Below are 14842 nucleotides of genomic sequence, written 5' to 3'. Positions count from 1 at the left end.
TAGTGAGCCAGACAGTTAGTGAAGCTCAGGGAGAGCAGTCGCAGAGGAAGAACCTGGAGGCTGTCACTAGTCAGACACCGCAGGTGCAGTGGTTGCTGGCGGGGGAGAACGGTCACTTGGTAGTACCACCCGAAGTCGTAGCTCAGAGGGGTGGCTGAGTACAGGGACTGCCAGGTGAACCAGGCCCACACGGTCCCCAGAGCAGGGGCCCATTCAGTTGGCCTGCTCAACTTGCAGGTGAGGGCACTAGATACCCTTTGCCACCCAAAACACAGAGTCCGCAGCCACGTAGCAACGAGAGGGCCCATAGGTGACGAGATGCAAGCAGCCGGAGTTTCCTGGTCCAGGCTACAAGCAAACGGGATGAAAAAGGGGAGAACAGGCAGAAGCAACTTCCCTGGGTGACCCCGTAGGACTACAAGTCTGGGTCACCACAAAAAGGAAGGCGAGTCAGTAGCCACCCCCTAAGTCAGCCTGAAGGAGCCTGGTTCCCCACTTGGAGCATCACAGCATCGCCCGGGTTAACTCACCCCTGCCACCTGAAGTGAGTAAAAACCCTGAACGACATCCCTGCTGTGCGTGTGAGTTCTTCTGCGACCTGTGGTACCACACACCTACACCGGGCCCTGGGGCCAGCCTCACTCTCGGGAGGCTATCACACCTAACTGCGCCTACCATCAGCCCTAGGTGTCCCTCAAACTGCAGTGGCGGTCGCCCTGACCGCAATACCGAGAGTGGCGTCACGAATCCTATAGAAGTCAACCTACCTGTGACCAGAAGGACCCAGGACGTGCAGTCCCTGAAGACCCTGAGACGACCTGAAGGTAAAGGGGTCACGGGGCGGCACACATGGACATCTGTATGAAAATACTGTGATCTGAACAGCCCTATTGAATAACATTAGACAGTGTGCACAGACAGCACACACCTATATAATACACTTGTCTGAACAAGCCCTGTGGGATCAAGCATAGGACTGTATTGTACTTCTGTTATGTAGGAACTAGGGATGAGCGAGCAGTAAAATGCTCGAGTGCTCGATGCTCAAATCGAGCATATTGAAAACCAGGGCTTTATCCAGTGACTAAGTTTGATGTTCCCACTTGTTCTGTAAGAAATATGAAGAGTTACAATAATTGCCATTGGTGAGCCTACAGCGCTTTCCTACTATGGATGGTGATTAGTGATGGAAGTCTTTTTTATTAAGTAAAAGTAGATATATACAAAATCAAAAAATAACAATAAAACCATATTTACATTCCAGCCCGTACCCGGTAACAAAAACATCAAAAAAACATCCAAACCACAATTCCACTGCCCTTACAAACATACCCAATATTTACAATAAATATAATATATACACTATAAGAAATATTTACATATAAAATAACAAAGAGAAAATAAGCATAACTGGGCAAAACCCACATCCCACTAACACCCAATTTTTTTTTTTATTTTTTTTTTATATACACACAAAAAACACACAATTAAAACCCTACATAACATCTCTAACTATCCCACCACCATCCGGCTCCCAGCTCACACGAAAATCTGAAAAACAAGGAAACAAACATTAGTACATGATAACATAACAAATACCATAGGACTCAAAAACCGTATCTGCAAACCATCTCAGGGTAAAAGTCAAACCCTTCCAGCGGTCCACTCTCTGAGTGGAAATTTGCAGTCTGCTATCCCAATTTCGCGTTGGGTAATCACCCTGGCCGAATTCCACACCTAGAATCTCGGCATATTCCTGGGGCTCCGGTAGAGTGTCCGGGAGACTAAAATCAGGCTCTCCTCCACCCAGCCAGAGACTATCACATTTATCCTGAGTGATCTTGGACCCGGAAACCTCCGAGAGGCGTTCCACTTCCGACAACACCACCTCTGCCTCCTCTTGCGAAGAGACAAAGACGGTGACATCATCCGCATAGGCCACTGCCTTCAGCGTGGTCTCCCATGGCCCAGGATCACCCAGCCGAACCCCCTCAAATGCCCACAATCTATCCTTCGGATGAAGGGGTCGATTGCAAAAGCATAGAGCAGTGGGCTCAGCGGGCAACCCTGGCGAACACCAGATCCCACCACTAAAGGCTGTCCAACCCAACCATTCACCAACGGGAAAGTCTCTGCCCCTTGATACAATGTTTGTAGCCAGCTAACAAACCCACCCGGCAGACCATATCTCAAGAGAGTGGACCAGAGGTACTCATGATCAACCCGGTCAAAACTTTAGCTTGATCCAAGGACAGTAAATACCCGTTCCAAAGACCCGCCCTGCCCTGCTCCATGGCCTCCCATACACCTAGAACAGCGCTAAAAGCACCTCGACCAGGAACAGTGCAGTGCTGGGACTCCGAAAGTGATTAGTGATGGATGGACCCGGACTGTAAAAGTCTGAATCCGCGCGGTTTCAAACATACCAGATTATCGCAATATGGTTATCATAATATGTAGGGACCCTACGCCAAATATTGTGGTTAGTTTTATTCCACGATAGACCTGCACACACAGCGCCTCTGATTGGAAACAGTCGGCTGACATGCATTCAGTGTGGGAGCGTGTCTGACTGCAACCAATCAGACACCGGTGGGCGGGGAAAACCGTGCATATGCAATTAACGTAATGCATGGCACCGGTAGTGTACCAGTATACCATCAGTGTACCTACAGATGCATCTCAATAAATAAGAATATCATGAAAAAGTTCATTTCAGTAATTGAATACAAAAAGTGAAACGCATATATTATATAGTCATTACAGACAGTGAGTCACACACGTGTTCTGACTGTGGTTTTCATGGAGAGAACATGTACCCATTAAAGCCTATGGTGCTATTCACACCGTCGGCGATGAGAGCTTCAATTAATGGCAGCCAGAGTCGGCGCGTGCAGAGATGAGAGCTTGAGCTGAAAGCTCGATCTGTGCATGCGCTGACTCTAGGTGTCATTATTTGAATCCCTGACCATCGACATCTTCACAATGACCGGCCATCGCAGAGAACAGCTGCGCGCCGAACAGAACAGAGGCGAGCAGAACGGCACTGACTGCTGCACAGAACTGCACAGCACAGACCAGCGCCGGCAGCATACCGCATAGCATTACTCCTGCCTCCTTTGATCCCCCTTTACAACCCCCCAGTAAGCTACATTCGGATTTTAAGACGCACCCCTCATTTTCCTCCCAAATTTTTGGGAGGAAAAGTGTGTCTTATAATCCGAAAAATACGGAACATTTTATTTTAAGTGCCAATATCCTCTGAAACTGGGGCTGGTAGATGAACCAAAGTTACAGGGGAAATTCCTCCTTCTGCCAGCAGTGTAGTAGTTCTATGCAAATGGCTTTTATAAATAAATATGATCATATTCTATTATTTCTGTAAGAAGGTGCTTAAAAATGCAAATACCTACAGTCTAATCATGTATTTCTCAAAAAGGATCCAAACACAATTATGGTACTTTTTGAACAGTTTCTTAGCGGCAATTTGAGTTTTGGGTAAAAACAACTGCCTAAGAAACTCATGGAAACTAGGTTATGTATGCCCGATGTAAGAAGGTGACCGTCTACATTATAAATGGGTGGTATGTACCACGAAAGTGGTGAGAACCTGGGAGGTTCGTTCTGGCAATTTTAGTGCCACATGTTTTTTGCAAAGTGTTTGCCCAGGTTAACAGATGGCTGGAGAGATGGGTGGGACTGGCCATCCACATTCCCCATCTATGGGTGTGTCAGACAGGTGTTTAATTAGGTTGTGTGACATATGGCAAAGAGAGAGTGAGCCACTATGTGTGGAAGCACTGCATGAGAAGCAGCCTCAGAGAGGAAAGAGGTAGCTAATCTCAGAGGTTGGAGCCTCTGGATGGAACCCAGCTGAGGGACGAGTGAGTTAGCTTCAACCAGCTGGAAGTGAGTGAGCGGAGGCTTTGGGAGCTCCACTCGGATATTGGTGGTACCCTGACTTATACAGACTAGAATTTCGGGAATCTGAGGAGGAAAGAGGCTGCTGTACTTAGAAAAGAAGCAAAAAAACCTCTCTGAGTGTACGGACTGTTATCTGTGGGAACCTTCTGTGGAGAAGCGTATCCAGACCTATGTGGGGCATACCGTGACTGTTACAGACCAGAAATCTGTGTGTGATCTGCAGTTTATGCTGAATAAACTGAATGGACTTTTAAATGAATGGTGTTGCTGTGCTACCTCGCATCACGGCAAAAGTGAGAATCTCCATTCATAAGTGTATGAAACATCAAACTGGCATAAAAATCCACCTTTGCTGGATTTTTAATTTAAGGCCAACATACGAGGGGCGATCCAAAAGTAATGATAATCGGTTATTTCTATTGCACAGAAATTAAAATAAAATGTTTTCTTCTCTCTTAGGTACCCACTAGTCCAGGAAAAAAAAATCACTTAAATAGGTCACAATTCCCGGGAGCTACATTCATTTGAATATGAACTGCCGAGGAGTGAACATCAAAATGGAAAAAAACGAGCTCAGAGCTGTCATCAAATACCTCTGCTTGAAAAAAATGACTACCAAAGATATACACAGCGACTTGGTGGAAACATTGGGGGACTCTTCTCCATATTCCACAGTTGCACGCTAGGCCAAGGAATTTAAGCTGGGAAGAACATCGACGGAAGATGAACATCGTGAAGGACGCCCATCCACGTCCCTCAATGAAGAAAACGTGAAAAAAGTTGAAGAAGTTGTATTGGCAGATCGAAGAGTGACTATCAGGCATGTAGCTGAGGTCACAGGGATCTCATATGGCAGTATTCAAAGAATCCTTGCAAAAGAATTGCATATGAGAAAGGTCTCCGCGCGTTGGGTGCCAAAAATGTTAACCGACAAGCAAACGAAGAAACGAGTTGACATTTCAATAGCAAATCTCGAAAAGTTCCAAGCAGACAAGGAGAATTTTTTGTCACGTTTTTTGACCATGGACGAGACCTAGATCCACCACTTTGATCCCAAAACTAAACAACAATCGATGACATGGAAACGAGCCGACGAACCGACGACGAAGAAATTCAAAGTGTCAAGCTCAGCAGGGAAGGTTATGGCGTCCGTTTTTTGGGACGCTGAAGGAATTATTATGGTGGACTATTTGGAGAAGGGAGCCACTTTTACGGGCTTCTACTACACAGAACAAATAAGAAGATTGCGGGAGGCTATCAAGGAGAAAAGGCGCGGCAAACTACGGGCTGGAGCGCTGTTTCACCAAGATAACGCGCCGGCTTACAAAGCTGCAGTTGCCATGGCAACCATTCAAGAAGCGGGCTTTGAACTGGTGGAATACCCCCCCTATTCGCCAGATCTAGCCCCCAGTGACTTCTTTCTCTTTCCTCGCCTCAAGGAACACCTCCGGTGCAAGAAATTTGACGACAATAGCAACGTGATAACCGCTGTTGGGAATTTTTTTGAGGGTCAAGATCAAGAATTTTTTTCAAAGGGAATTCTAAGTTTAGAAAAGAGATGGACTAAATGTATAGACTTGTTAGGAGACCATGTAGAAAAATATATATATATATTTTTTTTAATATAGTCATTGTGTTTATTATTGATTATCATTACTTTTGGATCGCCCCTCGCATACCAATTCTCTCTCCCATAGACAGGTGCACTGAGTCTGGTTAAAGGGAAGGTATCGTCAAAAAACAAAAATTCCAATAACTGAAAAAATGTAAAGTAATAATGTTTTAATGTTTTGTTTAAATATTATTATTTGTTTTTAATTGAGCAAAATCTAAAAAAAAAAATTAGAAAGTTTGATATTTTCCACTGTTAAACACTAGGGGGAGCAGCTGCTGAAATCCTACAGAAATCAGACTGTATAAAAAGCTCAGATTACAGCCTGCCGTAAAGTGGGCGGAGTCTGCTCTCCTGTGTGTGATGGCATGCCTCCCTCTCCTAATCTATGTATATAGTGTATACAACAGATAACAGAGAATGACATGTAAGGACACAATGCACAGCCATTTTCCTGGTGACCATAAATGTGTAAAGTGTCACCAAGGACAGCAGGAGTATCACACAGGATAGGATTAGATACACAGCCCTGCAGACAGTATCCCACAGGATAGGATTAGATACACAGCTCATCAGACAGGATCCCACAGGATAGGATTAGATACACAGCTCAGCAGACAGTATCCCACAGGATAGGATTAGATACACAGCTCAGCAGAAAGTATCCCACAGGATAGGATTAGATACACAGCTCAGCAGACAGGATCCCACAGGATAGGATTAGATACACGGCTCTGCAGACAGTATCACACAGGATAGGATTAGATACACAGCTCAGCAGACAGTATCACACAGGATAGGATTAGATACACAGCTCAGCAGACAGTATCACACAGGATAGGATTAGATACACAGCTCAGCAGACAGTATCACACAGGATAGGATTAGATACACAGCTCAGGAGACAGTATCCCACAGGATAGGATTAGATACACGGCTCAGCAGACAGTATCCCACAGGATAGGATTAGATACACGGCTCTGCAGACAGTATCACACAGGAGAGGATTAGATACACAGCTCAGCAGACAGTATCACACAGGATAGGATTAGATACACAGCTCAGGAGACAGTATCCCACAGGATAGGATTAGATACACGGCTCAGCAGACAGTATCCCACAGGATAGGATTAGATACACGGCTCTGCAGACAGTATCACACAGGAGAGGATTAGATACACAGCTCAGCAGACAGTATCCCACAGGATAGGATTAGATACACAGCTCAGCAGACAGGATCACACAGGATAGGATTAGATACACAGCTCAGCAGACAGGATCCCACAGGATAGGATTAGATACACAGCTCAGCAGACAGTATCCCACAGGATAGGATTAGATACACAGCTCAGCAGACAGTATCCCACAGGAGAGGATTAGATACACAGCTCAGCAGACAGTATCCCACAGGATAGGATTAGATACACAGCTCAGCAGACAGTATCACACAGGAGAGGATTAGATACACAGCTCAGCAGACAGTATCACACAGGAGAGGATTAGATACACAGCTCAGCAGACAGTAGCCCACAGGATAGGATTAGATACACAGCTCAGCAGACAGGATCCCACAGGATAGGATTAGATACACGGCTCTGCAGACAGTATTACACAGGATAGGATTAGATACACAGCTCAGCAGACAGTATCCCACAGGATAGGATTAGATACACGGCTCTGCAGACAGTATCACACAGGAGAGGATTAGATACACAGCTCAGCAGACAGTATCCCACAGGATATGATTAGATACACAGCTCAGCAGACAGGATCCCACAGGATAGGATTAGATACACAGCTCAGCAGACAGTATCACACAGGATAGGATTAGATACACAGCTCAGCAGACAGTAGCCCACAGGATAGGATTAGATACACAGCTCAGCAGACAGGATCCCACAGGATAGGATTAGATACACAGCTCAGCAGACAGTATCACACAGGAGAGGATTAGATACACTGCTGAGCAGACAGTATCACACAGGAGAGGATTAGATACACAGCTCAGCAGACAGTATCACAAAGGAGAGGATTAGATACACCGCTCAGCAGACAGTATCCCACAGGATAGGATTACATACACAGCTCAGCAGACAGTATCACACAGGATAGGATTAGATACATAGCTCAGCAGACAGTATCACACAGGAGAGGATTAGATACACAGCTCAGCAGACAGTATCCCACAGGATAGGATTAGATACACAGCTCAGCAGACAGTATCACACAGGAGAGGATTAGATACACAGCTCAGCAGACAGTATCACACAGGATAGGATTAGATACACAGCTCAGCAGACAGTAGCCCACAGGATAGGATTAGATACACAGCTCAGCAGACAGGATCCCACAGGATAGGATTAGGGGTGCTTCACACACAGCGAGCTCGCTGCCGAGATCGCTGCTGAGTCACGCTTTTTGTGACGCAGCAGTGACCTCATTAGCGATCTCGCTGTGTGTGACACTGAGCAGCGATCTGGCCCCTGCTGCGAGATCGCTGCTCGTTACACACAGCCCTGGTTCGTTTTCTTCAAAGCCGCTCTCCCGCTGTGACACACAGATCGCTGTGTGTGACAGCGAGAGAGCGACAAATGAAGCGAGCAGTGAGCAGGAGCCGGCGTCTGGCAGCTGAGGTAAGCTGTAACCAAGGTGGTTACCCGATATTTACCTTAGTTACCAGCCTCTGCAGCTCTCACGCTGCCTGTGCTGCCGGCTCCGGCTCTCTGCACATGTAGCTGCTGTACACATCGGGTTAATTAACCCGATGTGTACAGCAGCTAGGAGAGCAAGGAGCCAGCGCTCAGTGTGCGCGGCTCCCTGCTCCCTGCTCACACTGGTAACTAATGTAAACATCGGGTAACCATACCCGATGTTTACCTTAGTTACCAGTCTCCGCAGCTTCCAGTCGGCAGCTCCGTGCAAGCGCAGCGTCGCTTGCACGTCGCTGCTGGCTGGGGGCTGTTCAGTGGTCGCTGGTGAGATCTGCCTGGTTTGACAGCTCACCAGCGACCATGTAGCGATGCAGCAGCGATCCTGACCAGGTCAGATCGCTGGTCGGATCGCTGCTGCATCGCTAAGTGTGAAGGTACCCTTAGATACACAGCTCAGCAGACAGTATCACACAGGGGAGGATTAGATACACTGCTGAGCAGACAGTATCACACAGGAGAGGATTAGATACACAGCTCAGCAGACAGTATTACAAAGGAGAGGATTAGATGCACAGCTCAGCAGACAGTATCCCACAGGATAGGATTAGATACACAGCTCAGCAGACAGTATCCCACAGGATAGGATTAGATACACGGCTCTGCAGACAGTATCACACAGGAGAGGATTAGATACACAGCTCAGCAGACAATATCACACAGGATAGGATTAGATACACAGCTCAGCAGACAGTATCCCACAGGATAGGATTAGATACACAGCTCAGCAGACAGGATCCCACAGGATAGGATTAGATACACAGCTCAGCAGACAGTATCACACAGGAGAGGATTAGATACACAGCTCAGCAGACAGTATCCCACAGGAGAGGATTAGATACACAGCTCAGCAGACAGTATCACACAGGAGAGGATTAGATACACAGCTCAGCAGACAGTATCCCACAGGAGAGGATTAGATACACAGCTCAGCAGACAGTATCACACAGGAGAGGATTAGATACACAGCTCAGCAGACAGTATCACACAGGAGAGGATTAGATACACAGCTCAGCAGACAGTATCACACAGGAGAGGATTAGATACACAGCTCAGCAGACAGTATCCCACAGGATAGGATTAGATACACAGCTCAGCAGACAGTATCACACAGGAGAGGATTAGATACACAGCTCAGCAGACAGCATCACACAGGATAGGATTAGATACACAGCTCAGGAGACAGTATCCCACAGGACAGGATTAGATACACAGCTCAGCAGACAGTATCCCACAGGATAGGATTAGATACACAGCTCAGCAGACAGTATCCCACAGGATAGGATTAGATACACGGCTCTGCAGACAGTATCACACAGGAGAGGATTAGATACACAGCTCAGCAGACAGTATCCCACAGGATAGGATTAGATACACAGCTCAGCAGACAGGATCCCACAGGATAGGATTAGATACACAGCTCAGCAGACAGTATCACACAGGAGAGGATTAGATACACAGCTCAGCAGACAGTATCCCACAGGAGAGGATTAGATACACAGCTCAGCAGACAGTATCACACAGGAGAGGATTAGATACACAGCTCAGCAGACAGTAGCCCACAGGATAGGATTAGATACACAGCTCAGCAGACAGGATCCCACAGGATAGGATTAGATACACGGCTCTGCAGACAGTATTACACAGGATAGGATTAGATACACAGCTCAGCAGACAGTATCCCACAGGATAGGATTAGATACACGGCTCTGCAGACAGTATCACACAGGAGAGGATTAGATACACAGCTCAGCAGACAGTATCACACAGGATAGGATTAGATACACAGCTCAGCAGACAGTATCCCACAGGATAGGATTAGATACACAGCTCAGCAGACAGGATCCCACAGGATAGGATTAGATACACAGCTCAGCAGACAGTATCACACAGGATAGGATTAGATACACAGCTCAGCAGACAGTATCACACAGGAGAGGATTAGATACACAGCTCACCAGACAGTATCACACGATAGGATTAGATACACAGCCCTGCAGACAGTATCACACAGGATAGGATTAGATACACGGCTCAGCAGACAGGATAGGATTAGATACACGGCTCAGCAGACAGCTTTTTCTCTGCTTTTCACTTGTCCCTACTGACAGTCTTGGAAAAAAGACAGATTCTGTCGAAACGTTGATACCATTATTACTGATGGACATAAAAAGAAAAAAATTGTAGCAATAATCAAAAGAATAAAAATTAATACAGAGCAAAAAACATCTGGATTCTACTTTTTCTTGTTGTCCCGTTTTGAGTGCCGGACTTATTTTTCTTGTATATATTAAAATAAATACAGTCGTAGCAAACAAACGTTTTGTTGGTTGAAAAATAAAAAGGCATCAATCCGATTGTAAAACAATTTCTTTCACCTCCTTCACCGCCGCTCCTCCACCGATCAGTCTGTCTGTGTGTGTATGTGTATATATATATATATATAAAAAAAATATACTGACTGTGGTTAGAGCCCCTTCCCCATATATATATATAAATAAAATATAATATGTAGGGAAGGGGCTCTAACCACTAATATATTATATATTATATATATATTATAATTATATATATATATATATAGTGATTAGAGCCCCTTCCCTACATATTATATTGTATTTATATATATATGGGGAAGGGGCTCTAACCACAGCCAATATATATATATATATATATATATATATATATATACACACATACATACACACACACAGACAGACTGATCGGTGGAGGAGCGGCGCTGAACGGTGGAGGAGCAGCGGTGGAGGAGCAGCGGTGGAGGAGCGGCGGCGCTGATCGGTGGAGCGGCGGCGTCCAGCGGTGTAGGAGCGGCGCTGGATCGGTGGCGTGCATCTGAAGATAACAAACCACATGAGAGTGACGGTGACAGATAACACACATATACATACTGTTACACATATACACAGACAGATCAGAGCCCCCACATATATACAGACTGGGGTTAGAGCCTGCTAAGTCTGTATATATGTGGGGGCTCTGATCTGTCTGTGTACATGTGTAACAGTATGTATATGTGTGTTATCTGTCACCGTCACTCTCCTGTGGTTTATTATCTTCAGATGCACGCCACCGATCAGCGCCGCTCCTACACCGCTGGACGCCGCCGCTCCACCGATCAGCACCGCCGCTCCTTCACCGCTGCTCCTCCACCGATCAGCGCCGTTCCTACACCGCTGGATGCCGCCGCTCCACCGATCAGCGCCGCTCCTCCACCGATCAGTCTGTCTGTGTGTGTATGTGTATATATATATATATATATATATATAAAAAAAATATACTGACTGTGGTTAGAGCCCCTTCCCCATATATATATAAATAAAATATAATATGTAGGGAAGGGGCTCTAACCACTAATATATATATATATATATATATATATATATATATATATATATATATATAGTGATTAGAGCCCCTTCCCTACATATTATATTTTATTTATATATATATGGGGAAGGGGCTCTAACCACAGCCTATATATATATATATATATATATATACATATATATATATATACACACACATACATACACACACACAGACAGACTGATCGGTGGAGGAGCGGCGCTGAACGGTGGAGGAGCAGCGGTGGAGGAGCAGCGGTGGAGGAGCAGCGGTGGAGGAGCGGCGGCGCTGATCGGTGGAACGGCGGCGTCCAGCGTTGTAGGAGCGGCGCTGGATCGGTGGCGTGCATCTGAAGATAATAAACCACATGAGAGTGACGGTGACAGATAACACACATATACATACTGTTACACATATACACAGACAGATCAGAGCCCCCACATATATACAGACTGGGGTTAGAGCCTGCTAAGTCTGTATATATGTGGGGGCTCTGATCTGTCTGTGTACATGTGTAACAGTATGTATATGTGTGTTATCTGTCACCGTCACTCTCCTGTGGTTTATTATCTTCAGATGCACGCCACCGATCAGCGCCGCTCCTACACCGCTGGACGCCGCCGCTCCACCGATCAGCACCGCCGCTCCTTCACCGCTGCTCCTCCACCGATCAGCGCTGCTCCTCCACAGATGAACGCTGCTCCTCCACCGCTGCACGCTGCTCCACAGATCAGTACCGGTCCGCCACCGCTGCACGCTGCTCCACAGATCAGTACCGGTCCGCCACCGCTGCACGCTGCTCCACAGATCAGTACCGGTCCGCCACCACTGCACGCTGCTCCACAGATCAGTACCGGTCCGCCACCGCTGCACGCTGCTTCTCCACCATTCAACGCTACTCCACAGGTCAGCTCCGGTCCTCCACCGCTGCACACCGCCCCTCAACGGATCAACGCTGATTTTCAGCTGTCGGTAAGGCTGGTTCTGTTCTAGGAGGCGGAGCTGTTAGGACAGAAGCTGGTGCTGCTTGTTCCTTCAGATCCTGGCGGTAGGGGGAAAAAATACAGCCCAGCCAAAATCGTGGGCTATGGAAAAATGGCGGCTGAACCCACCCACGGCCGGGAATTGGGCAGCCCACATAGGCGTTACCATTTGAGTAGTAACAGAACTAAAGGGGTCGGGATCCGACTACTATCCCCTATGTCCATGAGGTGCTGTAAATTGAGGCTGCACTGTCGTGCTAGAACTTGGAATGTGACATGGCAGCCCGCATTGCTAGCTTTCAAAGATTATAAAAACTGAAAGACATCTTTATTTATTGCAAGATAACATTATAACTTCATGTTATCTTACAAGTAATCATTGTTTGGATTATAAAAATCCGTGACACCTTCCCTTTAAGTGTGCATGTGCTCTCAGTAGGAAGAGAGGAGTAAATCATAGCCAGACTCCTCCTCTTAAGGATAAAGAGGCTACTTAAAATCAAAATGTCTAATCTTCATACATTTGCTATCGAAGGGTTCAGAGGCCCCCCATTTCCAACAGATACCGTAATACTGGAATTGGCAGGTTTAGCTGCTTATATGTAAGCTGGATGACCAGCTTAAAGAAGAGATCTCAACATTTTTTTTTTTTTCACTAAACCCTCCTAATAATGTGTGAGATGTCGTGTATGTGCATTAAAATACTTATCAATTTCAGTCTTCCCCAGTTTCCAGCGCTGTTCCGATCCTTTTTTGGGGTCATTTGACATGAACACAGACTAGCCGGCTCATCCAGGGGTTTGTGTGTGGAGCAGAAGCCACTTAACTCAAGTCTATGGAGACTCATTTTAGTTCTCATACTTGCATTGAAAAATAAATACCACGGTACACAATATCTGCCCGCAAAGAAAGAACGATCATGGGGGCCACAAGAGGACCGGAACAGCACTAGAAACTAGGGAAGATTTGCAATCAGTAAGAATTTTATTATACTAGCACTATATTAAATACATAATTAGGTTTAGTGAAAAAAAATATTACTGAGACTTCAAGTCACTAACTTGCAAATGTGCATAAGGTTTATTGAAGGCTGGGTATACGCTCTATAAAAGATTTATGTATACAGAATCTCTTTATATAGCAGTGTAGATGGAAAGGTTTACCTTGAAATCCCCAGAGAAATGTTCCGTTTCAATTCCTGTGGCAACTTGGTAAAAAATGGTGACCAGTTGTCCAAATCCACAAACACAATCTGCTTCATTGTTCCCAGAAATTCCACATCCGGTAATTCCTTTTTCTCAATATCTAGTTAAGGACAGAACACCTGTATATCAAAAACTACGCCTTTAACATGTCAGAGGTTATTTTCACATACTGTACTTAAGTGGTTGAATTGTGTTCCAAAAAATGCTGATTTAAAAAGGACCCTTTATCGGCTTGAGCATTAAACCAGTCATATCATGCAATAAAGGCTGCAGTCTCTATATTTTATTTTTTTTTATAATCACTTATATTTTATTGTGGAGATAATAACAATATGATAATATATGTCATGATGCACAGCTCTGCTTTTCCTCCCAATTTGATATATCTCACCATTGTGTGTGTTTAGGTAGAGAGAGAAGGGAGGAGAGCAGAACTGTGTGACATTACATACACGGATTTGCATCTATTGCAAGGATTGGACTAGTATGTACAGATCTTGATTTCGTCACTCTGTAGCCTAGGTGTCTGCAGAGTGGGAGGAGGTGTAGAGCCAACAGTCCTGCGAGATGAAAGCTGCATATACACCACTTTGACTCTATGCAAGCAATCAGGGCATTATTCCGCGATACATGGCATAGATGCAGAAGTGCATTTGTGATTACCCAAAGCTCTCATCTCTTTACCCAGCTTGTAATCACAGTAGATGCCAATAGCAAGATGTATGACCTAAAGACGATAAAGCCAGTTCTAAGCCTTTTAGGCTATGTGCACACAGTGCGTTCTTCGCGGCGTTTTTCGGGTGCGTTTTTGGCCTCAAAACTGCATGACTTTGCTTCCCCAGCAAAATCTATGAGTTTTCTTTTTTGCTGTCCGCACACAACTTTTTTTTTTAAGCTGCGTTTTTGAGCTTAAAAAAAAATGGACATGTCAATTCTTTCCTGCGTTTTTCTGCATTTTCCCCCCATGCAATGCATTGGAAAAACGCAGAGATCAAAAACGCAGCAAAACGCAGCCAAAAACGCACCAAATCGTGGTAAAAACGC

General features: G+C 45.5%; 1 protein-coding gene and 1 long non-coding RNA gene across 2 annotated transcripts in view; one reads left to right on the top strand and one right to left on the bottom strand.

Moving 5' to 3' along the window:
* Positions 1-14842, top strand: part of LOC142246682 (uncharacterized) — a 451192-nt gene that overhangs the window by 223123 nt on the left and 213227 nt on the right. The window lies entirely within an intron of this gene.
* LOC142245365 (uncharacterized) overlaps positions 1181-14842 on the bottom strand; it is a 94550-nt gene continuing 80888 nt past the window's right edge. Inside the window, exons 3-4 of the long non-coding RNA XR_012724766.1 lie at positions 13757-13898; positions 1181-1551 (exon numbers count right to left, since the gene is read on the bottom strand). This is a non-coding gene — a long non-coding RNA (uncharacterized LOC142245365). The remainder of the gene's footprint in view (positions 1552-13756; positions 13899-14842) is intronic.

This window comes from Anomaloglossus baeobatrachus, chromosome 7 (assembly GCF_048569485.1).
Source record: "Anomaloglossus baeobatrachus isolate aAnoBae1 chromosome 7, aAnoBae1.hap1, whole genome shotgun sequence".
In the NCBI taxonomy this organism is placed as follows: Eukaryota; Metazoa; Chordata; class Amphibia; order Anura; family Aromobatidae; genus Anomaloglossus; species Anomaloglossus baeobatrachus.
Note: the sequence above shows the minus strand (reverse complement) of the source record. Positions and strands in the feature narration are given on the sequence as shown.